The following is a 26,542-nucleotide window of genomic DNA, read 5'->3' as shown; positions in this document are numbered from 1 at the left end:
GCATTCCAGTCCAAAGGGAAATTGCTAATCATGGAGCAGAATCGTAAATTATAGGTTTGAATAGTGATACATTGCAAATTAGAGACAGGTATGGTAAAGCATAGGGAAGCATTTTATAGCACGGAGAGGTCTGGTAAAGCATAGGGAAGTATTGTAAACCACTGAGATGTATGGTGAAGCACAGGGAACGATTGTAACGTACAGATAGGTATTCTTATAGCAGTGGGAATTATTTTAAATCACAGAGAGGTATGGTAAAGCACAAAGAAGCATTCTAAAGCAAAGACACGTATGGTAAAGGTCAGGGAAGCGTTCTATAGCACAGAGATGTCTGGTAAAGCATAGGGAAGAATTGTTAAGCACAGATAGGTCTGGTAAAGTACAGAGAAGCATTCTAAAGCAAAGACACGTATGGTAAAGGTCAGGGAAGCATTGTAAAGCACGGAGAGGTCTGGTAAAGCATAGGGAAGTATTGTTAAGCACAGATAGGTCTGGTAAAGTACAGAGAAGCATTGTAATGTACAGACAGGTATTGTTATAGCACTGGCAGATATGGAAAACACATTGATGCATTGTAAAGCACAGAGAGGTATGGTAAAGGACAGGAAAGCATTTTAAGGCACAGGCATACATTGCAAATTACAGAGGTATGGCAAAACACATGAGGGTATTGTAAATCACAGGGAAGTAAGTTAAAACGTAGAGATGTATGTAATAGTCCAGCAAAAAACATTGTAAATCTCAGGGAGAGGCATTCCAGTCCAAAGGGAAATTGCTAATCATGGAGCAGAATCGTAAATTATAGGTTTGAATAGTGATACATTGCAAAGTAGAGACAGGTATGGTAAAGCATAGGGAAGCATTTTATAGCACGGAGAGGTCTGGTAAAGCATAGGGAAGTATTGTAAACCACTGAGATGTATGGTGAAGCACAGGGAACCATTGTAACGTACAGATAGGTATTCTTATAGCAGTGGGAATTATTTTAAATCACAGAGAGGTATGGTAAAGCACAAAGAAGCCTTCTAAAGCAAAGACACGTATGATAAAGGTCAGGGAAGCACAAAGAGTTCTGGTAAAGCATAGGGAAGCATTGTTAAGCACATAGAGGTCTGGTAAAGCATAGGGAAGTATTGTAGCACAGATAGGTCTGGTAAAGCACAGAGAAGCATTCTAAAGCAAAGACACGTATGGTAAAGGTCAGGGAAGCATTGTAAAGCACGGACAGGTCTGGTAAAGCATGGGTAATTATTTTAAATCACAGAGACGTATGGTAAAGCACAGGGAACCAATGTAACGTACAGATAGGTATTCTTATAGCAGTGGGAATTATTTCAAATCACAGAGAGGTATGGTAAAGCACAAAGAAGCATTCTAAAGCAAAGACACGTATGGTAAAGGTCAGGGAAGCGTTCTATAGCACAGAGATGTCTGGTAAAGCATAGGGAAGAATTGTTAAGCACAGATAGGTCTGGTAAAGCACAGAGAAGCATTCTAAAGCAAAGACACTTATGGTAAAGGTCAGGGAAGCATGGTAAAGCACGGAGAGGTCTGGTAAAGCATAGGGAAGTATTGTTAAGCACAGTTAAGTCTGGTAAAGTACAGAGAAGCATTGTAATGTACAGACAGGTATTGTTATAGCACTGGCAGATATGGAAAACACATTGATGCATTGTAAAGCACAGAGAGGTATGGTAAAGGACAGGAAAGCATTTTAAGGCACAGGCATACATTGCAAATTACAGAGAGGTATGGCAAAACATGAGGGTATTGTAAATCACAGGGAAGTAAGTTAAAACGTAGAGATGTATGTAATAGTCCAGCAAAAAACATTGTAAATCTCAGGGAGAGGCATTCCAGTCCAAAGGGAAATTGTTAATCATGGAGCAGAATCGTAAATTATAGGTTTGAATAGTGATACATTGCAAAGTAGAGACAGGTATGGTAAAGCATAGGGAAGCATTTTATAGCACGGAGAGGTCTGGTAAAGCATAGGGAAGTATTGTAAACCACTGAGATGTATGGTGAAGCACAGGGAACCATTGTAACGTACAGATAGGTATTCTTATAGCAGTGGGAATTATTTTAAATCACAGAGAGGTATGGTAAAGCTCAAAGAAGCATTCTAAAGCAAAGACACGTATGGTAAAGGTCAGGGAAGCGTTTTATAGCACAGAGAGGTCTGGTAAAGCATAGGGAAGAATTGTTAAGCACAGATAGGTCTGGTAAAGTACAGAGAAGCATTGTAATGTGCAGACAGGTATTGTTATAGCACTGGCAGATTTGTAAAACACATTGATGCATTGTAAAGCACAGAGAGGTATGGTAAAGGACAGGAAAGCAGTGTAAGGCACAGGCATACATTGCAAATTACAGAGAGGTATGGCAAAACATGAGGGTATTGTAAATCACAGGGAAGTAAGTTAAAACGTAGAGATGTATGTAATAGTCCAGCAAAAAACATTGTAAATCTCAGGGAGAGGCATTCCAGTCCAAAGGGAAATTGCTAATCATGGAGCAGAATCGTAAATTATAGGTTTGAATAGTGATACATTGCAAAGTAGAGACAGGTATGGTAAAGCATAGGGAAGCATTTTATAGCACGGAGAGGTCTGGTAAAGCATAGGGAAGTATTGTAAACCACTGAGATGTATGGTGAAGCACAGGGAACGATTGTAACGTACAGATAGGTATTCTTATAGCAGTGGGAATTATTTTAAATCACAGAGAGGTATGGTAAAGCACAAAGAAGCATTCTAAAGCAAAGACACGTATGATAAAGGTCAGGGAAGCACAAAGAGTTCTGGTAAAGCATAGGGAAGCATTGTTAAGCACATAGAGGTCTGGTAAAGTACAGAGAAGCATTCTAAAGCAAAGACACGTATGGTAAAGGTCAGGGAAGCATTGTAAAGCACGGAGAGGTCTGGTAAAGCATAGGGAAGTATTGTTAAGCACAGATAGGTCTGGTAAAGTACAGAGAAGCATTGTAATGTACAGACAGGTATTGTTATAGCACTGGCAGATATGGAAAACACATTGATGCATTGTAAAGCACAGAGAGGTATGGTAAAGGACAGGAAAGCATTTTAAGGCACAGGCATACATTGCAAATTACAGAGGTATGGCAAAACACATGAGGGTATTGTAAATCACAGGGAAGTAAGTTAAAACGTAGAGATGTATGTAATAGTCCAGCAAAAAACATTGTAAATCTCAGGGAGAGGCATTCCAGTCCAAAGGGAAATTGCTAATCATGGAGCAGAATCGTAAATTATAGGTTTGAATAGTGATACATTGCAAAGTAGAGACAGGTATGGTAAAGCATAGGGAAGCATTTTATAGCACGGAGAGGTCTGGTAAAGCATAGGGAAGTATTGTAAACCACTGAGATGTATGGTGAAGCACAGGGAACCATTGTAACGTACAGATAGGTATTCTTATAGCAGTGGGAATTATTTTAAATCACAGAGAGGTATGGTAAAGCACAAAGAAGCCTTCTAAAGCAAAGACACGTATGATAAAGGTCAGGGAAGCACAAAGAGTTCTGGTAAAGCATAGGGAAGCATTGTTAAGCACATAGAGGTCTGGTAAAGCATAGGGAAGTATTGTAGCACAGATAGGTCTGGTAAAGCACAGAGAAGCATTCTAAAGCAAAGACACGTATGGTAAAGGTCAGGGAAGCATTGTAAAGCACGGACAGGTCTGGTAAAGCATGGGTAATTATTTTAAATCACAGAGACGTATGGTAAAGCACAGGGAACCAATGTAACGTACAGATAGGTATTCTTATAGCAGTGGGAATTATTTCAAATCACAGAGAGGTATGGTAAAGCACAAAGAAGCATTCTAAAGCAAAGACACGTATGGTAAAGGTCAGGGAAGCGTTCTATAGCACAGAGATGTCTGGTAAAGCATAGGGAAGAATTGTTAAGCACAGATAGGTCTGGTAAAGCACAGAGAAGCATTCTAAAGCAAAGACACTTATGGTAAAGGTCAGGGAAGCATGGTAAAGCACGGAGAGGTCTGGTAAAGCATAGGGAAGTATTGTTAAGCACAGTTAAGTCTGGTAAAGTACAGAGAAGCATTGTAATGTACAGACAGGTATTGTTATAGCACTGGCAGATATGGAAAACACATTGATGCATTGTAAAGCACAGAGAGGTATGGTAAAGGACAGGAAAGCATTTTAAGGCACAGGCATACATTGCAAATTACAGAGAGGTATGGCAAAACATGAGGGTATTGTAAATCACAGGGAAGTAAGTTAAAACGTAGAGATGTATGTAATAGTCCAGCAAAAAACATTGTAAATCTCAGGGAGAGGCATTCCAGTCCAAAGGGAAATTGTTAATCATGGAGCAGAATCGTAAATTATAGGTTTGAATAGTGATACATTGCAAAGTAGAGACAGGTATGGTAAAGCATAGGGAAGCATTTTATAGCACGGAGAGGTCTGGTAAAGCATAGGGAAGTATTGTAAACCACTGAGATGTATGGTGAAGCACAGGGAACCATTGTAACGTACAGATAGGTATTCTTATAGCAGTGGGAATTATTTTAAATCACAGAGAGGTATGGTAAAGCACAAAGAAGCATTCTAAAGCAAAGACACGTATGGTAAAGGTCAGGGAAGCGTTTTATAGCACAGAGAGGTCTGGTAAAGCATAGGGAAGAATTGTTAAGCACAGATAGGTCTGGTGAAGCACAGAGAAGCATTCTAAAGCAAAGACACGTATGGTAAAGGTCAGGGAAGCATTGTAAAGCACGGAGAGGTCTGGTAAAGCATAGGGAATTATTTTAAATCACAGAGACGTATGGTAAAGCACAGGGAACCAATGTAACGTACAGATAGGTATTCTTATAGCAGTGGGAATTATTTTAAATCACAGAGAGGTATGGTAAAGCACAAAGAAGCATTCTAAAGCAAAGACACGTATGGTAAAGGTCAGGGATGCGTTCTATAGCACAGAGATGTCTGGTAAAGCATAGGGAAGAATTGTTAAGCACAGATAGGTCTGGTAAAGCACAGAGAAGCATTCTAAAGCAAAGACACGTATGGTAAAGGTCAGGGAAGCATTGTAAAGCACGGAGAGGTCTGGTAAAGCATGGGTAATTATTTTAAATCACAGAGACGTATGGTAAAGCACAGGGAACCAATGTAACGTACAGATAGGTATTCTTATAGCAGTGGGAATTATTTTAAATCACAGAGAGGTATGGTAAAGCACAAAGAAGCATTCTAAAGCAAAGACACGTATGGTAAAGGTCAGGGAAGCGTTCTATAGCACAGAGATGTCTGGTAAAGCATAGGGAAGAATTGTTGAGCACAGATAGGTCTGGTAAAGCACAGAGAAGCATTCTAAAGCAAAGACACTTATGGTAAAGGTCAAGGAAGCATTGTAAAGCACGGAGAGGTCTGGTAAAGCATAGGGAAGAATTGTTAAGCACAGATAGGTCTGGTAAAGTACAGAGAAGCATTGTAATGTACAGACAGGTATTGTTATAGCACTGGCAGATATGGAAAACACATTGATGCATTGTAAAGCACAGAGAGGTATGGTAAAGGACAGGAAAGCATTTTAAGGCACAGGCATACATTGCAAATACAGAGAGGTATGGCAAAACATGAGGGTATTGTAAATCACAGGGAAGTAAGTTAAAACGTAGAGATGTATGTAATAGTCCAGCAAAAAACATTGTAAATCTCAGGGAGAGGCATTCCAGTCCAAAGGGAAATTGCTAATCATGGAGCAGAATCGTAAATTATAGGTTTGAATAGTGATACATTGCAAAGTAGAGACAGGTATGGTAAAGCATAGGGAAGCGTTTTATAGCACGGAGAGGTCTGGTAAAGCATAGGGAAGTATTGTAAACCACTGAGATGTATGGTGAAGCACAGGGAACGATTGTAACGTACAGATAGGTATTCTTATAGCAGTGGGAATTATTTTAAATTACAGAGAGGTATGGTAAAGCACAAAGAAGCATTCTAAAGCAAAGACACGTATGGTAAAGGTCAGGGAAGCGTTTTATAGCACAGAGAGGTCTGGTAAAGCATAGGGAAGAATTGTTAAGCACAGATAGGTCTGGTAAAGCACAAGAAGCATTCTAAAGCAAAGACAAGTATGGTAAAGGTCAGGGAAGCGTTTTATAGCACAGAGAGGTCTGGTAAAGCATAGGGAAGAATTGTTAAGCACAGATAGGTCTGGTAAAGTACAGAGAAGCATTGTAATGTGCAGACAGGTATTGTTATAGCACTGGCAGATTTGTAAAACACATTGATGCATTGTAAAGCACAGAGAGGTATGGTAAAGGACAGGAAAGCAGTGTAAGGCACAGGCATACATTGCAAATTACAGAGAGGTATGGCAAAACATGAGGGTATTGTAAATCACAGGGAAGTAAGTTAAAACGTAGAGATGTATGTAATAGTCCAGCAAAAAACATTGTAAATCTCAGGGAGAGGCATTCCAGTCCAAAGGGAAATTGCTAATCATGGAGCAGAATCGTAAATTATAGGTTTGAATAGTGATACATTGCAAAGTAGAGACAGGTATGGTAAAGCATAGGGAAGCGTTTTATAGCACGGAGAGGTCTGGTAAAGCATAGGGAAGTATTGTAAACCACTGAGATGTATGGTGAAGCACAGGGAACGATTGTAACGTACAGATAGGTATTCTTATAGCAGTGGGAATTATTTTAAATTACAGAGAGGTATGGTAAAGCACAAAGAAGCATTCTAAAGCAAAGACACGTATGGTAAAGGTCAGGGAAGCGTTTTATAGCACAGAGAGGTCTGGTAAAGCATAGGGAAGAATTGTTAAGCACAGATAGGTCTGGTAAAGCACAGAGAAGCATTCTAAAGCAAAGACACGTATGGTAAAGGTCAGGGAAGCGATTTATAGCACAGAGAGGTCTGGTAAAGCATAGGGAAGAATTGTTAAGCACAGATAGGTCTGGTAAAGTACAGAGAAGCATTGTAATGTACAGACAGGTATTGTTATAGCACTGGCAGATATGGAAAACACATTGATGCATTGTAAAGCACAGAGAGGTATGGTAAAGGACAGGAAAACAGTGTAAGGCACAGGCATACAATGCAAAGTACAGAGAGGTATGGCAAAACACATGAGGGTATTGTAAATCACAGGGAAGTAAGTTAAAACGTAGAGATGTATGTAATAGTCCAGCAAAAAACATTGTAAATCTCAGGGAGAGGCATTCCAGTCCAAAGGGAAATTGCTAATCATGGAGCAGAATCGTAAATTATAGGTTTGAATAGTGATACATTGCAAAGTAGAGACAGGTATGGTAAAGCATAAGGAAGCATTTTATAGCACGGAGAGGTCTGGTAAAGCATAGGGAAGTATTGTAAACCACTGAGATGTATGGTGAAGCACAGGGAACCATTATTACGTACAGATAGGTATTCTTATAGCAGTGGGAATTATTTTAAATCACAGAGAGGTATGGTAAAGCACAAAGAAGCCTTCTAAAGCAAAGACACGTATGATAAAGGTCAGGGAAGCACAAAGAGTTCTGGTAAAGCATAGGGAAGCATTGTTAAGCACATAGAGGTATGGTAAAGCACAAAGAAGCATTCTAAAGCAAAGACACGTATGGTAAAGGTCAGGGAAGCGTTTTATAGCACAGAGAGGTCTGGTAAAGCATAGGGAAGAATTGTTAAGCACAGATAGGTCTGGTAAAGTACAGAGAAGCATTGTAATGTGCAGACAGGTATTGTTATAGCACTGGCAGATTTGTAAAACACATTGATGCATTGTAAAGCACAGAGAGGTATGGTAAAGGACAGGAAAGCAGTGTAAGGCACAGGCATACATTGCAAATTACAGAGAGGTATGGCAAAACATGAGGGTATTGTAAATCACAGGGAAGTAAGTTAAAACGTAGAGATGTATGTAATAGTCCAGCAAAAAACATTGTAAATCTCAGGGAGAGGCATTCCAGTCCAAAGGGAAATTGCTAATCATGGAGCAGAATCGTAAATTATAGGTTTGAATAGTGATACATTGCAAAGTAGAGACAGGTATGGTAAAGCATAGGGAAGCATTTTATAGCACGGAGAGGTCTGGTAAAGCATAGGGAAGTATTGTAAACCACTGAGATGTATGGTGAAGCACAGGGAACGATTGTAACGTACAGATAGGTATTCTTATAGCAGTGGGAATTATTTTAAATCACAGAGAGGTATGGTAAAGCACAAAGAAGCATTCTAAAGCAAAGACACGTATGGTAAAGGTCAGGGAAGCGTTCTATAGCACAGAGATGTCTGGTAAAGCATAGGGAAGAATTGTTAAGCACAGATAGGTCTGGTAAAGCACAGAGAAGCATTCTAAAGCAAAGACACGTATGGTAAAGTTCATGGAAGCATTGTAAAGCACGGAGAGGTCTGGTAAAGCATAGGGAAGAATTGTTAAGCACAGATAGGTCTGGTAAAGTACAGAGAAGCATTGTAATGTACAGACAGGTATTGTTATAGCACTGGCAGATATGGAAAACACATTGATGCATTGTAAAGCACAGAGAGGTATGGTAAAGGACAGGAAAACAGTGTAAGGCACAGGCATACATTGCAAAGTACAGAGAGGTATGGCAAAACACATGAGGGTATTGTAAATCACAGGGAAGTAAGTTAAAACGTAGAGATGTATGTAATAGTCCAGCAAAAAACATTGTAAATCTCAGGGAGAGGCATTCCAGTCCAAAGGGAAATTGCTAATCATGGAGCAGAATCGTAAATTATAGGTTTGAATAGTGATACATTGCAAAGTAGAGACAGGTATGGTAAAGCATAGGGAAGCATTTTATAGCACGGAGAGGTCTGATAAAGCATAGGGAAGTATTGTAAACCACTGAGATGTATGGTGAAGCACAGGGAACGATTGTAACGTACAGATAGGTATTCTTATAGCAGTGGGAATTATTTTAAATCACAGAGAGGTATGGTAAAGCACAAAGAAGCATTCTAAAGCAAAGACACGTATGATAAAGGTCAGGGAAGCGATTTTAGCACAAAGAGTTCTGGTAAAGCATAGGGAAGCATTGTTAAGCACAGATAGGTCTGGTAAAGCATAGGGAAGTATTGTTAAGCACAGATAGGTCTGGTAAAGCATAGGGAAGCATTGTAAAGCACAGAGAGGTCTGGTAAAGCATGGGGAAACATTGTAAAGCACGGAGAGGTCTGGTAAAGCATGGGTAATTATTTTAAATCACAGAGACGTATGGTAAAGCACAGGGAACCAATGTAACGTACAGATAGGTATTCTTATAGCAGTGGGAATTATTTTAAATCACAGAGAGGTATGGTAAAGCACAAAGAAGCATTCTAAAGCAAAGACACGTATGGTAAAGGTCAGGGAAGCGTTCTATAGCACAGAGATGTCTGGTAAAGCATAGGGAAGAATTGTTAAGCACAGATAGGTCTGGTAAAGCATGGGGAAGCATTGTAAAGCACAGAGAGTTCTGGTAAAGCATAGGGAAGCATTGTTAAGCACATAGAGGTCTGGTAAAGCATAGGGAAGTATTGTTAAGCACAGATAGGTCTGGTAAAGCACAGAGAAGCATTCTAAAGCAAAGACACGTATGGTAAAGGTCAGGGAAGCATTGTAAAGCACGGAGAGGTCTGGTAAAGCATGGGTAATTATTTTAAATCACAGAGACGTATGGTAAAGCACAGGGAACCAATGTAACGTACAGATAGGTATTCTTATAGCAGTGGGAATTATTTTAAATCACAGAGAGGTATGGTAAAGCACAAAGAAGCATTCTAAAGCAAAGACACGTATGGTAAAGGTCAGGGAAGCGTTCTATAGCACAGAGATGTCTGGTAAAGCATAGGGAAGAATTGTTAAGCACAGATAGGTCTGGTAAAGCACAGAGAAGCATTCTAAAGCAAAGACACGTATGGTAAAGGTCAGGGAAGCATTGTAAAGCACGGAGAGGTCTGGTAAAGCATAGGGAAGAATTGTTAAGCACAGATAGGTCTGGTAAAGTACAGAGAAGCATTGTAAAGCAAAGACACGTATGGTAAAGGTCAGGGAAGCATTGTAAAGCACGGAGAGGTCTGGTAAAGCTTAGGGAAGAATTGTTAAGCACAGATAGGTCTGGTAAAGTACAGAGAAGCCTTCTAAAGCAAAGACACGTATGATAAAGGTCATGGAAGCACAAAGAGTTCTGGTAAAGCATAGGGAAGCATTGTTAAGCACATAGAGGTATGGTAAAGCACAAAGAAGCATTCTAAAGCAAAGACAAGTATGGTAAAGGTCAGGGAAGCGTTTTATAGCACAGAGAGGTCTGGTAAAGCATAGGGAAGAATTGTTAAGCACAGATAGGTCTGGTAAAGTACAGAGAAGCATTGTAATGTGCAGACAGGTATTGTTATAGCACTGGCAGATTTGTAAAACACATTGATGCATTGTAAAGCACAGAGAGGTATGGTAAAGGACAGGAAAGCAGTGTAAGGCACAGGCATACATTGCAAATTACAGAGAGGTATGGCAAAACATGAGGGTATTGTAAATCACAGGGAAGTAAGTTAAAACGTAGAGATGTATGTAATAGTCCAGCAAAAAACATTGTAAATCTCAGGGAGAGGCATTCCAGTCCAAAGGGAAATTGCTAATCATGGAGCAGAATCGTAAATTATAGGTTTGAATAGTGATACATTGCAAAGTAGAGACAGGTATGGTAAAGCATAGGGAAGCATTTTATAGCACGGAGAGGTCTGGTAAAGCATAGGGAAGTATTGTTAAGCACAGATAGGTCTGGTGAAGCACAGAGAAGCATTCTAAAGCAAAGACACGTATGGTAAAGGTCAGGGAAGCATTGTAAAGCACGGAGAGGTCTGGTAAAGCATAGGGAATTATTTTAAATCACAGAGACGTATGGTAAAGCACAGGGAACCAATGTAACGTACAGATAGGTATTCTTATAGCAGTGGGAATTATTTTAAATCACAGAGAGGTATGGTAAAGCACAAAGAAGCATTCTAAAGCAAAGACACGTATGGTAAAGGTCAGGGAAGCGATCTATAGCACAGAGATGTCTGGTAAAGCATAGGGAAGAATTGTTAAGCACAGATAGGTCTGGTAAAGCACAGAGAAGCATTCTAAAGCAAAGACACGTATGGTAAAGGTCAGGGAAGCATTGTAAAGCACGGAGAGGTCTGGTAAAGCATGGGTAATTATTTTAAATCACAGAGACGTATGGTAAAGCACAGGGAACCAATGTAACGTACAGATAGGTATTCTTATAGCAGTGGGAATTATTTTAAATCACAGAGAGGTATGGTAAAGCACAAAGAAGCATTCTAAAGCAAAGACACGTATGGTAAAGGTCAGGGAAGCGTTCTATAGCACAGAGATGTCTGGTAAAGCATAGGGAAGAATTGTTGAGCACAGATAGGTCTGGTAAAGCACAGAGAAGCATTCTAAAGCAAAGACACTTATGGTAAAGGTCAGGGAAGCATTGTAAAGCACGGAGAGGTCTGGTAAAGCATAGGGAAGAATTGTTAAGCACAGATAGGTCTGGTAAAGTACAGAGAAGCATTGTAATGTACAGACAGGTATTGTTATAGCACTGGCAGATATGGAAAACACATTGATGCATTGTAAAGCACAGAGAGGTATGGTAAAGGACAGGAAAGCATTTTAAGGCACAGGCATACATTGCAAATACAGAGAGGTATGGCAAAACATGAGGGTATTGTAAATCACAGGGAAGTAAGTTAAAACGTAGAGATGTATGTAATAGTCCAGCAAAAAACATTGTAAATCTCAGGGAGAGGCATTCCAGTCCAAAGGGAAATTGCTAATCATGGAGCAGAATCGTAAATTATAGGTTTGAATAGTGATACATTGCAAAGTAGAGACAGGTATGGTAAAGCATAGGGAAGCATTTTATAGCACGGAGAGGTCTGATAAAGCATAGGGAAGTATTGTAAACCACTGAGATGTATGGTGAAGCACAGGGAACCATTGTAACGTACAGATAGGTATTCTTATAGCAGTGGGAATTATTTTAAATCACAGAGAGGTATGGTAAAGCACAAAGAAGCATTCTAAAGCAAAGACACGTATGATAAAGGTCAGGGAAGCGATTTTAGCACAAAGAGTTCTGGTAAAGCATAGGGAAGCATTGTTAAGCACAGATAGGTCTGGTAAAGCATAGGGAAGTATTGTTAAGCACAGATAGGTCTGGTAAAGCATAGGGAAGCATTGTAAAGCACAGAGAGGTCTGGTAAAGCATGGGGAAACATTGTTAAGCACGGAGAGGTCTGGTAAAGCATGGGTAATTATTTTAAATCACAGAGACGTATGGTAAAGCACAGGGAACCAATGTAACGTACAGATAGGTATTCTTATAGCAGTGGGAATTATTTTAAATCACAGAGAGGTATGGTAAAGCACAAAGAAGCATTCTAAAGCAAAGACACGTATGGTAAAGGTCAGGGAAGCGTTCTATAGCACAGAGATGTCTGGTAAAGCATAGGGAAGAATTGTTAAGCACAGATAGGTCTGGTAAAGCACAGAGAAGCATTCTAAAGCAAAGACACGTATGGTAAAGGTCAGGGAAGCATTGTAAAGCACGGAGAGGTCTGGTAAAGCATGGGTAATTATTTTAAATCACAGAGACGTATGGTAAAGCACAGGGAACCAATGTAACGTACAGATAGGTATTCTTATAGCAGTGGGAATTATTTTAAATCACAGAGAGGTATGGTAAAGCACAAAGAAGCATTCTAAAGCAAAGACACGTATGGTAAAGGTCAGGGAAGCGTTCTATAGCACAGAGATGTCTGGTAAAGCATAGGGAAGAATTGTTGAGCACAGATAGGTCTGGTAAAGCACAGAGAAGCATTCTAAAGCAAAGACACTTATGGTAAAGGTCAGGGAAGCATTGTAAAGCACGGAGAGGTCTGGTAAAGCATAGGGAAGAATTGTTAAGCACAGATAGGTCTGGTAAAGTACAGAGAAGCATTGTAATGTACAGACAGGTATTGTTATAGCACTGGCAGATATGGAAAACACATTGATGCATTGTAAAGCACAGAGAGGTATGGTAAAGGACAGGAAAGCATTTTAAGGCACAGGCATACATTGCAAATACAGAGAGGTATGGCAAAACATGAGGGTATTGTAAATCACAGGGAAGTAAGTTAAAACGTAGAGATGTATGTAATAGTCCAGCAAAAAACATTGTAAATCTCAGGGAGAGGCATTCCAGTCCAAAGGGAAATTGCTAATCATGGAGCAGAATCGTAAATTATAGGTTTGAATAGTGATACATTGCAAAGTAGAGACAGGTATGGTAAAGCATAGGGAAGCATTTTATAGCACGGAGAGGTCTGATAAAGCATAGGGAAGTATTGTAAACCACTGAGATGTATGGTGAAGCACAGGGAACCATTGTAACGTACAGATAGGTATTCTTATAGCAGTGGGAATTATTTTAAATCACAGAGAGGTATGGTAAAGCACAAAGAAGCATTCTAAAGCAAAGACACGTATGATAAAGGTCAGGGAAGCGATTTTAGCACAAAGAGTTCTGGTAAAGCATAGGGAAGCATTGTTAAGCACAGATAGGTCTGGTAAAGCATAGGGAAGTATTGTTAAGCACAGATAGGTCTGGTAAAGCATAGGGAAGCATTGTAAAGCACAGAGAGGTCTGGTAAAGCATGGGGAAACATTGTAAAGCACGGAGAGGTCTGGTAAAGCATGGGTAATTATTTTAAATCACAGAGACGTATGGTAAAGCACAGGGAACCAATGTAACGTACAGATAGGTATTCTTATAGCAGTGGGAATTATTTTAAATCACAGAGAGGTATGGTAAAGCACAAAGAAGCATTCTAAAGCAAAGACACGTATGGTAAAGGTCAGGGAAGCGTTCTATAGCACAGAGATGTCTGGTAAAGCTAGGGAAGAATTGTTAAGCACAGATAGGTCTGGTAAAGCACAGAGAAGCATTCTAAAGCAAAGACACGTATGGTAAAGGTCAGGGAAGCTTTGTAAAGCACGGAGAGGTCTGGTAAAGCATGGGTAATTATTTTAAATCACAGAGACGTATGGTAAAGCACAGGGAACCAATGTAACGTACAGATAGGTATTCTTATAGCAGTGGGAATTATTTTAAATCACAGAGAGGTATGGTAAAGCACAAAGAAGCATTCTAAAGCAAAGACACGTATGGTAAAGGTCAGGGAAGCGTTCTATAGCACAGAGATGTCTGGTAAAGCATAGGGAAGAATTGTTGAGCACAGATAGGTCTGGTAAAGCACAGAGAAGCATTCTAAAGCAAAGACACTTATGGTAAAGGTCAGGGAAGCATTGTAAAGCACGGAGAGGTCTGGTAAAGCATAGGGAAGAATTGTTAAGCACAGATAGGTCTGGTAAAGTACAGAGAAGCATTGTAATGTACAGACAGGTATTGTTATAGCACTGGCAGATATGGAAAACACATTGATGCATTGTAAAGCACAGAGAGGTATGGTAAAGGACAGGAAAGCATTTTAAGGCACAGGCATACATTGCAAATACAGAGAGGTATGGCAAAACATGAGGGTATTGTAAATCACAGGGAAGTAAGTTAAAACGTAGAGATGTATGTAATAGTCCAGCAAAAAACATTGTAAATCTCAGGGAGAGGCATTCCAGTCCAAAGGGAAATTGCTAATCATGGAGCAGAATCGTAAATTATAGGTTTGAATAGTGATACATTGCAAAGTAGAGACAGGTATGGTAAAGCATAGGGAAGCATTTTATAGCACGGAGAGGTCTGATAAAGCATAGGGAAGTATTGTAAACCACTGAGATGTATGGTGAAGCACAGGGAACCATTGTAACGTACAGATAGGTATTCTTATAGCAGTGGGAATTATTTTAAATCACAGAGAGGTATGGTAAAGCACAAAGAAGCATTCTAAAGCAAAGACACGTATGATAAAGGTCAGGGAAGCGATTTTAGCACAAAGAGTTCTGGTAAAGCATAGGGAAGCATTGTTAAGCACAGATAGGTCTGGTAAAGCATAGGGAAGTATTGTTAAGCACAGATAGGTCTGGTAAAGCATAGGGAAGCATTGTAAAGCACAGAGAGGTCTGGTAAAGCATGGGGAAACATTGTAAAGCACGGAGAGGTCTGGTAAAGCATGGGTAATTATTTTAAATCACAGAGACGTATGGTAAAGCACAGGGAACCAATGTAACGTACAGATAGGTATTCTTATAGCAGTGGGAATTATTTTAAATCACAGAGAGGTATGGTAAAGCACAAAGAAGCATTCTAAAGCAAAGACACGTATGGTAAAGGTCAGGGAAGCGTTCTATAGCACAGAGATGTCTGGTAAAGCATAGGGAAGAATTGTTAAGCACAGATAGGTCTGGTAAAGCATGGGGAAGCATTGTAAAGCACAGAGAGTTCTGGTAAAGCATAGGGAAGCATTGTTAAGCACATAGAGGTCTGGTAAAGCATAGGGAAGTATTGTTAAGCACAGATAGGTCTGGTAAAGCACAGAGAAGCATTCTAAAGCAAAGACACGTATGGTAAAGGTCAGGGAAGCATTGTAAAGCACGGAGAGGTCTGGTAAAGCATGGGTAATTATTTTAAATCACAGAGACGTATGGTAAAGCACAGGGAACCAATGTAACGTACAGATAGGTATTCTTATAGCAGTGGGAATTATTTTAAATCACAGAGAGGTATGGTAAAGCACAAAGAAGCATTCTAAAGCAAAGACACGTATGGTAAAGGTCAGGGAAGCGTTCTATAGCACAGAGAGGTCTGGTAAAGCATAGGGAAGAATTGTTAAGCACAGATAGGTCTGGTAAAGTACAGAGAAGCATTGTAAAGCAAAGACACGTATGGTAAAGGTCAGGGAAGCATTGTAAAGCACGGAGAGGTCTGGTAAAGCATAGGGAAGAATTGTTAAGCACAGATAGGTCTGGTAAAGTACAGAGAAGCCTTCTAAAGCAAAGACACGTATGATAAAGGTCATGGAAGCACAAAGAGTTCTGGTAAAGCATAGGGAAGCATTGTTAAGCACATAGAGGTATGGTAAAGCACAAAGAAGCATTCTAAAGCAAAGACAAGTATGGTAAAGGTCAGGGAAGCGTTTTATAGCACAGAGAGGTCTGGTAAAGCATAGGGAAGAATTGTTAAGCACAGATAGGTCTGGTAAAGTACAGAGAAGCATTGTAATGTGCAGACAGGTATTGTTATAGCACTGGCAGATTTGTAAAACACATTGATGCATTGTAAAGCACAGAGAGGTATGGTAAAGGACAGGAAAGCAGTGTAAGGCACAGGCATACATTGCAAATTACAGAGAGGTATGGCAAAACATGAGGGTATTGTAAATCACAGGGAAGTAAGTTAAAACGTAGAGATGTATGTAATAGTCCAGCAAAAAACATTGTAAATCTCAGGGAGAGGCATTCCAGTCCAAAGGGAAATTGCTAATCATGGAGCAGAATCGTAAATTATAGGTTTGAATAGTGATACATTGCAAAGTAGAGACAGGTATGGTAAAGCATAGGGAAGCATTTTATAGCACGGAGAGGTCTGGTAAAGCATAGGGAAGTATTGTAAACCACTGAGATTATGGTGAAGCACAGGGAACGATTGTAACGTACAGATAGGTATTCTTATAGCAGTGGGAATTATTTTAAATCACAGAGAGGTATGGTAAAGCACAAAGAAGCATTCTAAAGCAAAGACACGTATGATAAAGGTCAGGGAAGCGATTTTAGCACAAAGAGTTCTGGTAAAGCATAGGGAAGCATTGTTAAGCACATAGAGGTCTGGTAAAGCATAGGGAAGTATTGTTAAGCACAGATAGGTCTGGTGAAGCACAGAGAAGCATTCTAAAGCAAAGACACGTATGGTAAAGGTCAGGGAAGCATTGTAAAGCACGGAGAGGTCTGGTAAAGCATAGGGAATTATTTTAAATCACAGAGACGTATGGTAAAGCACAGGGAACCAATGTAACGTACAGATAGGTATTCTTATAGCAGTGGGAATTATTTTAAATCACAGAGAGGTATGGTAAAGCACAAAGAAGCATTCTAAAGCAAAGACACGTATGGTAAAGGTCAGGGATGCGTTCTATAGCACAGAGATGTCTGGTAAAGCATAGGGAAGAATTGTTAAGCACAGATAGGTCTGGTAAAGCACAGAGAAGCATTCTAAAGCAAAGACACGTATGGTAAAGGTCAGGGAAGCATTGTAAAGCACGGAGACGTCTGGTAAAGCATGGGTAATTATTTTAAATCACAGAGACGTATGGTAAAGCACAGGGAACCAATGTAACGTACAGATAGGTATTCTTATAGCAGTGGGAATTATTTTAAATCACAGAGAGGTATGGTAAAGCACAAAGAAGCATTCTAAAGCAAAGACACGTATGGTAAAGGTCAGGGAAGCGTTCTATAGCACAGAGATATCTGGTAAAGCATAGGGAAGAATTGTTGAGCACAGATAGGTCTGGTAAAGCACAGAGAAGCATTCTAAAGCAAGGACACTTATGGTAAAGGTCAGGGAAGCATTGTAAAGCACGGAGAGGTCTGGTAAAGCATAGGGAAGAATTGTTAAGCACAGATAGGTCTGGTAAAGTACAGAGAAGCATTGTAATGTACAGACAGGTATTGTTATAGCACTGGCAGATATGGAAAACACATTGATGCATTGTAAAGCTCAGAGAGGTATGGTAAAGGACAGGAAAGCATTTTAAGGCACAGGCATACATTGCAAATACAGAGAGGTATGGCAAAACATGAGGGTATTGTAAATCACAGGGAAGTAAGTTAAAACGTAGAGATGTATGTAATAGTCCAGCAAAAAACATTGTAAATCTCAGGGAGAGGCATTCCAGTCCAAAGGGAAATTGCTAATCATGGAGCAGAATCGTAAATTATAGGTTTGAATAGTGATACATTGCAAAGTAGAGACAGGTATGGTAAAGCATAGGGAAGCGTTTTATAGCACGGAGAGGTCTGGTAAAGCATAGGGAAGTATTGTAAACCACTGAGATGTATGGTGAAGCACAGGGAACGATTGTAACGTACAGATAGGTATTCTTATAGCAGTGGGAATTATTTTAAATTACAGAGAGGTATGGTAAAGCACAAAGAAGCATTCTAAAGCAAAGACACGTATGGTAAAGGTCAGGGAAGCGTTTTATAGCACAGAGAGGTCTGGTAAAGCATAGGGAAGAATTGTTAAGCACAGATAGGTCTGGTAAAGCACAGAGAAGCATTCTAAAGCAAAGACACGTATGGTAAAGGTCAGGGAAGCGATTTATAGCACAGAGAGGTCTGGTAAAGCATAGGGAAGAATTGTTAAGCACAGATAGGTCTGGTAAAGTACAGAGAAGCATTGTAATGTACAGACAGGTATTGTTATAGCACTGGCAGATATGGAAAACACATTGATGCATTGTAAAGCACAGAGAGGTATGGTAAAGGACAGGAAAACAGTGTAAGGCACAGGCATACAATGCAAAGTACAGAGAGGTATGGCAAAACACATGAGGGTATTGTAAATCACAGGGAAGTAAGTTAAAACGTAGAGATGTATGTAATAGTCCAGCAAAAAACATTGTAAATCTCAGGGAGAGGCATTCCAGTCCAAAGGGATTTTGCTAATCATGGAGCAGAATCGTAAATTATAGGTTTGAATAGTGATACATTGCAAAGTAGAGACAGGTATGGTAAAGCATAAGGAAGCATTTTATAGCACGGAGAGGTCTGGTAAAGCATAGGGAAGTATTGTAAACCACTGAGATGTATGGTGAAGCACAGGGAACCATTATTACGTACAGATAGGTATTCTTATAGCAGTGGGAATTATTTTAAATCACAGAGAGGTATGGTAAAGCACAAAGAAGCCTTCTAAAGCAAAGACACGTATGATAAAGGTCAGGGAAGCACAAAGAGTTCTGGTGAAGCATAGGGAAGCATTGTTAAGCACATAGAGGTATGGTAAAGCACAAAGAAGCATTCTAAAGCAAAGACACGTATGGTAAAGGTCAGGGAAGCGTTTTATAGCACAGAGAGGTCTGGTAAAGCATAGGGAAGAATTGTTAAGCACAGATAGGTCTGGTAAAGTGCAGAGAAGCATTGTAATGTGCAGACAGGTATTGTTATAGCACTGGCAGATTTGTAAAACACATTGATGCATTGTAAAGCACAGAGAGGTATGGTAAAGGACAGGAAAGCAGTGTAAGGCACAGGCATACATTGCAAATTACAGAGAGGTATGGCAAAACATGAGGGTATTGTAAATCACAGGGAAGTAAGTTAAAACGTAGAGATGTATGTAATAGTCCAGCAAAAAACATTGTAAATCTCAGGGAGAGGCATTCCAGTCCAAAGGGAAATTGCTAATCATGGAGCAGAATCGTAAATTATAGGTTTGAATAGTGATACATTGCAAAGTAGAGACAGGTATGGTAAAGCATAGGGAAGCATTTTATAGCACGGAGAGGTCTGGTAAAGCATAGGGAAGTATTGTAAACCACTGAGATGTATGGTGAAGCACAGGGAACCATTATTACGTACAGATAGGTATTCTTATAGCAGTGGGAATTATTTTAAATCACAGAGAGGTATGGTAAAGCACAAAGAAGCCTTCTAAAGCAAAGACACGTATGATAAAGGTCAGGGAAGCACAAAGAGTTCTGGTAAAGCATAGGGAAGCATTGTTAAGCACATAGAGGTATGGTAAAGCACAAAGAAGCATTCTAAAGCAAAGACACGTATGGTAAAGGTCAGGGAAGCGTTTTATAGCACAGAGAGGTCTGGTAAAGCATAGGGAAGAATTGTTAAGCACAGATAGGTCTGGTAAAGTACAGAGAAGCATTGTAATGTGCAGACAGGTATTGTTATAGCACTGGCAGATTTGTAAAACACATTGATGCATTGTAAAGCACAGAGAGGTATGGTAAAGGACAGGAAAGCAGTGTAAGGCACAGGCATACATTGCAAATTACAGAGAGGTATGGCAAAACATGAGGGTATTGTAAATCACAGGGAAGTAAGTTAAAACGTAGAGATGTATGTAATAGTCCAGCAAAAAACATTGTAAATCTCAGGGAGAGGCATTCCAGTCCAAAGGGAAATTGCTAATCATGGAGCAGAATCGTAAATTATAGGTTTGAATAGTGATACATTGCAAAGTAGAGACAGGTATGGTAAAGCATAGGGAAGCATTTTATAGCACGGAGAGGTCTGGTAAAGCATAGGGAAGTATTGTAAACCACTGAGATGTATGGTGAAGCACAGGGAACGATTGTAACGTACAGATAGGTATTCTTATAGCAGTGGGAATTATTTTAAATCACAGAGAGGTATGGTAAAGCACAAAGAAGCATTCTAAAGCAAAGACACGTATGGTAAAGGTCAGGGAAGCGTTCTATAGCACAGAGATGTCTGGTAAAGCATAGGGAAGAATTGTTAAGCACAGATAGGTCTGGTAAAGCACAGAGAAGCATTCTAAAGCAAAGACACGTATGGTAAAGTTCATGGAAGCATTGTAAAGCACGGAGAGGTCTGGTAAAGCATAGGGAAGAATTGTTAAGCACAGATAGGTCTGGTAAAGTACAGAGAAGCATTGTAATGTACAGACAGGTATTGTTATAGCACTGGCAGATATGGAAAACACATTGATGCATTGTAAAGCACAGAGAGGTATGGTAAAGGACAGGAAAACAGTGTAAGGCACAGGCATACATTGCAAAGTACAGAGAGGTATGGCAAAACACATGAGGGTATTGTAAATCACAGGGAAGTAAGTTAAAACGTAGAGATGTATGTAATAGTCCAGCAAAAAACATTGTAAATCTCAGGGAGAGGCATTCCAGTCCAAAGGGAAATTGCTAATCATGGAGCAGAATCGTAAATTATAGGTTTGAATAGTGATACATTGCAAAGTAGAGACAGGTATGGTAAAGCATAGGGAAGCATTTTATAGCACGGAGAGGTCTGATAAAGCATAGGGAAGTATTGTAAACCACTGAGATGTATGGTGAAGCACAGGGAACCATTGTAACGTACAGATAGGTATTCTTATAGCAGTGGGAATTATTTTAAATCACAGAGAGGTATGGTAAAGCACAAAGAAGCATTCTAAAGCAAAGACACGTATGATAAAGGTCAGGGAAGCGATTTTAGCACAAAGAGTTCTGGTAAAGCATAGGGAAGCATTGTTAAGCACAGATAGGTCTGGTAAAGCATAGGGAAGTATTGTTAAGCACAGATAGGTCTGGTAAAGCATAGGGAAGCATTGTAAAGCACAGAGAGGTCTGATAAAGCATGGGGAAACATTGTAAAGCACGGAGAGGTCTGGTAAAGCCTGGGTAATTATTTTAAATCACAGAGACGTATGGTAAAGCACAGGGAACCAATGTAACGTACAGATAGGTATTCTTATAGCAGTGGGAATTATTTTAAATCACAGAGAGGTATGGTAAAGCACAAAGAAGCATTCTAAAGCAAAGACACGTATGGTAAAGGTCAGGGAAGCGTTCTATAGCACAGAGATGTCTGGTAAAGCATAGGGAAGAATTGTTAAGCACAGATAGGTCTGGTAAAGCATGGGGAAGCATTGTAAAGCACAGAGAGTTCTGGTAAAGCATACGGAAGCATTGTTAAGCACATAGAGGTCTGGTAAAGCATAGGGAAGTATTGTTAAGCACAGATAGGTCTGGTAAAGCACAGAGAAGCATTCTAAAGCAAAGACACGTATGGTAAAGGTCAGGGAAGCATTGTAAAGCACGGAGAGGTCTGGTAAAGCATGGGTAATTATTTTAAATCACAGAGACGTATGGTAAAGCACAGGGAACCAATGTAACGTACAGATAGGTATTCTTATAGCAGTGGGAATTATTTTAAATCACAGAGAGGTATGGTAAAGCACAAAGAAGCATTCTAAAGCAAAGACACGTATGGTAAAGGTCAGGGAAGCGTTCTATAGCACAGAGATGTCTGGTAAAGCATAGGGAAGAATTGTTAAGCACAGATAGGTCTGGTAAAGCACAGAGAAGCATTCTAAAGCAAAGACACGTATGGTAAAGGTCAGGGAAGCATTGTAAAGCACGGAGAGGTCTGGTAAAGCATAGGGAAGAATTGTTAAGCACAGATAGGTCTGGTAAAGTACAGAGAAGCATTGTAAAGCAAAGACACGTATGGTAAAGGTCAGGGAAGCATTGTAAAGCACGGAGAGGTCTGGTAAAGCATAGGGAAGAATTGTTAAGCACAGATAGGTCTGGTAAAGTACAGAGAAGCCTTCTAAAGCAAAGACACGTATGATAAAGGTCATGGAAGCACAAAGAGTTCTGGTAAAGCATAGGGAAGCATTGTTAAGCACATAGAGGTATGGTAAAGCACAAAGAAGCATTCTAAAGCAAAGACAAGTATGGTAAAGGTCAGGGAAGCGTTTTATAGCACAGAGAGGTCTGGTAAAGCATAGGGAAGAATTGTTAAGCACAGATAGGTCTGGTAAAGTACAGAGAAGCATTGTAATGTGCAGACAGGTATTGTTATAGCACTGGCAGATTTGTAAAACACATTGATGCATTGTAAAGCACAGAGAGGTATGGTAAAGGACAGGAAAGCAGTGTAAGGCACAGGCATACATTGCAAATTACAGAGAGGTATGGCAAAACATGAGGGTATTGTAAATCACAGGGAAGTAAGTTAAAACGTAGAGATGTATGTAATAGTCCAGCAAAAAACATTGTAAATCTCAGGGAGAGGCATTCCAGTCCAAAGGGAAATTGCTAATCATGGAGCAGAATCGTAAATTATAGGTTTGAATAGTGATACATTGCAAAGTAGAGACAGGTATGGTAAAGCATAGGGAAGCATTTTATAGCACGGAGAGGTCTGGTAAAGCATAGGGAAGTATTGTAAACCACTGAGATTATGGTGAAGCACAGGGAACGATTGTAACGTACAGATAGGTATTCTTATAGCAGTGGGAATTATTTTAAATCACAGAGAGGTATGGTAAAGCACAAAGAAGCATTCTAAAGCAAAGACACGTATGATAAAGGTCAGGGAAGCGATTTTAGCACAAAGAGTTCTGGTAAAGCATAGGGAAGCATTGTTAAGCACATAGAGGTCTGGTAAAGCATAGGGAAGTATTGTTAAGCACAGATAGGTCTGGTAAAGCACAGAGGAGCATTCTAAGACACGTATGGTAAAGGTCAGGGAAGCATTGTAAAGCACGGAGAGGTCTGGTAAAGCATGGGTAATTATTTTAAATCACAGAGACGTATGGTAAAGCACAGTGAACCAATGTAACGTACATATAGGTATTCTTATAGCAGTGGGAATTATTTTAAATCACAGAGAGGTATGGTAAAGCACAAAGAAGCATTCTAAAGCAAAGACACGTATGGTAAAGGTCAGGGAAGCGTTCTATAGCACAGAGATGTCTGGAAAAGCATAGGGAAGAATTGTTAAGCACAGATAGGTCTGGTAAAGCACAGAGAAGCATTCTAAAGCAAAGACACGTATGGTAAAGGTCAGGGAAGCGTTTTATAGCACAGAGAGGTCTGGTAAAGCATAGGGAAGAATTGTTAAGCACAGATAGGTCTGGTAAAGTACAGAGAAGCATTCTAAAGCAAAGACACGTATGATAAAGGTATTGTAAACCACTGAGATTATGGTGAAGCACAGGGAACGATTGTAACGTACAGATAGGTATTCTTATAGCAGTGGGAATTATTTTTAATCACAGAGAGGTATGGTAAAGCACAAAGAAGCATTCTAAAGCAAAGACACGTATGGTAATGGTCAGGGAAGCGTTCTATAGCACGGAGAGGTCTGGTAAAACATAGGGAAGTATTGTTAAGCACAGATAGGTCTGGTAAAGTACAGAGAAGCATTGTAATGTACAGACAGGTATTGTTATAGCACTGGCAGATATGGAAAAACACATTGATGCATTGTAAAGCACAGAGAGGTATGGTAAAGGACAGGAAAGCAGTGTAAGGCACAGACATACATTGCAAAGTACAGAGAGGTATGGCAAAACACATGAGGGTATTGTAAATCACAGGGAAGTAAGTTAAAACGTAGAGATGTATGTAATAGTCCAGCAAAAGACATTGTAAATCTCAGGGAGAGGCATTCCAGTCCAAAGGGAAATTGCCAATCATGGAGCAGAATCGTAAATTATAGGTTTGAATAGTGATACATTGCAAAGTAGAGACAGGTATGGTAAAGCATAGGGAAGTATTGTAAATCACTGATGTATGGTGAAGCATAGGGAACCATTGTAACTTACAGATCCTTTCCCATACCTCTCTGTGCTTTACAATGCATCAATGTTTTTTTCCATATCTGCCAGTGCTATAACAATACCTATATGTGCATTACAGTGTTTCCTTTTGCGTTACCATACCTATGTGGGCATTACAATACTTACCTCTGCTTTCCCATAACTATCTGTACATTAAAATGCTTGCCAGTGCTTTACCGCACCTGTCGGTGCTTTACAATACCTTTATGTGGTTTACAATACCTGTCTGAGCCATACCATAGCTATTTGTGCTTTACCTATGCATTCTGTGCTTTTCAGTGTATCTCTGTGGATTACAACGCCTTGTTGTGCTTTGCAATCCCTGACCTTTACCATATGTGTCTTTGCTTTAGAATGCTTCTTTCTGCTTTACCATAACTCTCTGATTTAAATTACTTCCCACTGCTATAACAAAACCTATCTGTGCGTCACAATGCTTCCCTATGCTTTACCAGACCTCTGTGCTTTACAATGCATCAATGTGTTTTTCTATATGTTCCAGTCCTATAACAATACCTATCTGTACTTTACAATGCTTCTCTGTGCTTTACCAGACCTCTGTGCTGAACAATGCTTCCATATGCTTTACCAGACCTCTCCGTGCGTTACAATGCTTCCCTGACCTTTATCATATGTGTCTGCTATAGAATGTTTCTTTGTGCCTTATCATACCTCTCTGTGATTTAAAATAGTTCCCACTGCTATAACAAAACCTATCTGTGCGTTAAAATGGTTCCCTGTGCTTTACCATACATTTCAGTGCTTAAAATACTTCCTATGCTTTACCAGACCTTTATGTGCTTAACCATGCTTCCCTATGCTTTACAAGACCTCTCTGCGATTTAAAATTCTTCCCTGTGATTAACAATGAATTCACATGTTTTATTGCACCTCAGTGCTTTGCAATGTATCTCTGTGAATTATAATGCCTACTTGTGCATTAGCATACCAATCTGTTCTTTGCAATGTATGTCTGTACCGTACAGTGCTTCCCTGTGCTTTACCATACCTATCTTTACATTAGAATGCTTGCCTGTGCTTTACCGCACCTGTCGGTGATTTGCAATATCTCTCTGAGCATTAGAATACCGTTATGTGGTTTACAATACCTGTCTGTGCCATTCCATAGCTATTTATGCTTTCCTATGCATCAATGTGTTTTGATACCTCTCTGTGCTTTTCAATGTATATGTGTGGATTACAACGCCTCGTTGTGCTTTATCATTCCTCGCCGTGCTTTGCAATGTGTATGACTGTGCATTACATTGCTTACCTGTGCTTTACCATACTATCTGTGCATTACAATGCTTCCCTGAGCTTTACCATACCTCTCTAACTATCTGGTCATGATAATGATTCCCTGTGCTTTACAATACCTATGATTTATTTTTTTCCGTGTGATTAACTATACCTTCCTTCATGTGTTTTACCATACCTCTTTCTGCTTTGCAATGTATCTCTGTGGATTACAATGCCTCCTTGTGCATTACCATATCTGTCTCTACTTCACAATATATGCCTGTGCCGAACAATTATTCAATGTACTTTACCATACCTATCTGTGCATTAAAATGCTTCCCTGTGCCTCACCTTACCTATCTATCTATCATAATGCTTCCTTGAGCATTAGCATACCTCTTGTAATTTGTAATCTATGCCTGAGTCTTACAATGCTTCCCAGTCCTTTCCCATACCTCTCTGTGCTTTACAATGCATCAATGTTTTTTTCCATATCTGCCAGTGCTATTACCTATATGTGCATTACAGTGTTTCCTTTTGCGTTACCATACCTATGTGGGCATTACAATACTTACCTCTGCTTTCCCATAACTATCTGTACATTAAAATGCTTGCCAGTGCTTTACCGCACCTGTCGGTGCTTTACAATACCTTTATGTGGTTTACAATACCTGTCTGAGCCATACCATAGCTATTTGTGCTTTACCTATGCATTCTGTGCTTTTCAGTGTATCTCTGTGGATTACAACGCCTTGTTGTGCTTTGCAATCCCTCACCTTTACCATATGTGTCTTTGCTTTAGAATGCTTCTTTCTGCTTTACCATACCTCTCTGATTTAAATTACTTCCCACTGCTATAACAAAACCTATCTGTGCGTCACAATGCTTCCCTATGCTTTACCAGACCTCTGTGCTTTACAATGCATCAATGTGTTTTTCTATATGTTCCAGTCCTACAACAATACCTATCTGTACTTTACAA

The sequence above is a fragment of the Acipenser ruthenus genome, chromosome 57 (genome assembly GCF_902713425.1).
Source record: "Acipenser ruthenus chromosome 57, fAciRut3.2 maternal haplotype, whole genome shotgun sequence".
Classification (NCBI taxonomy): Eukaryota; Metazoa; Chordata; class Actinopteri; order Acipenseriformes; family Acipenseridae; genus Acipenser; species Acipenser ruthenus.
The sequence above is the reverse complement of the archived record's forward strand: the minus strand, read 5'-3'. Positions refer to the sequence as shown.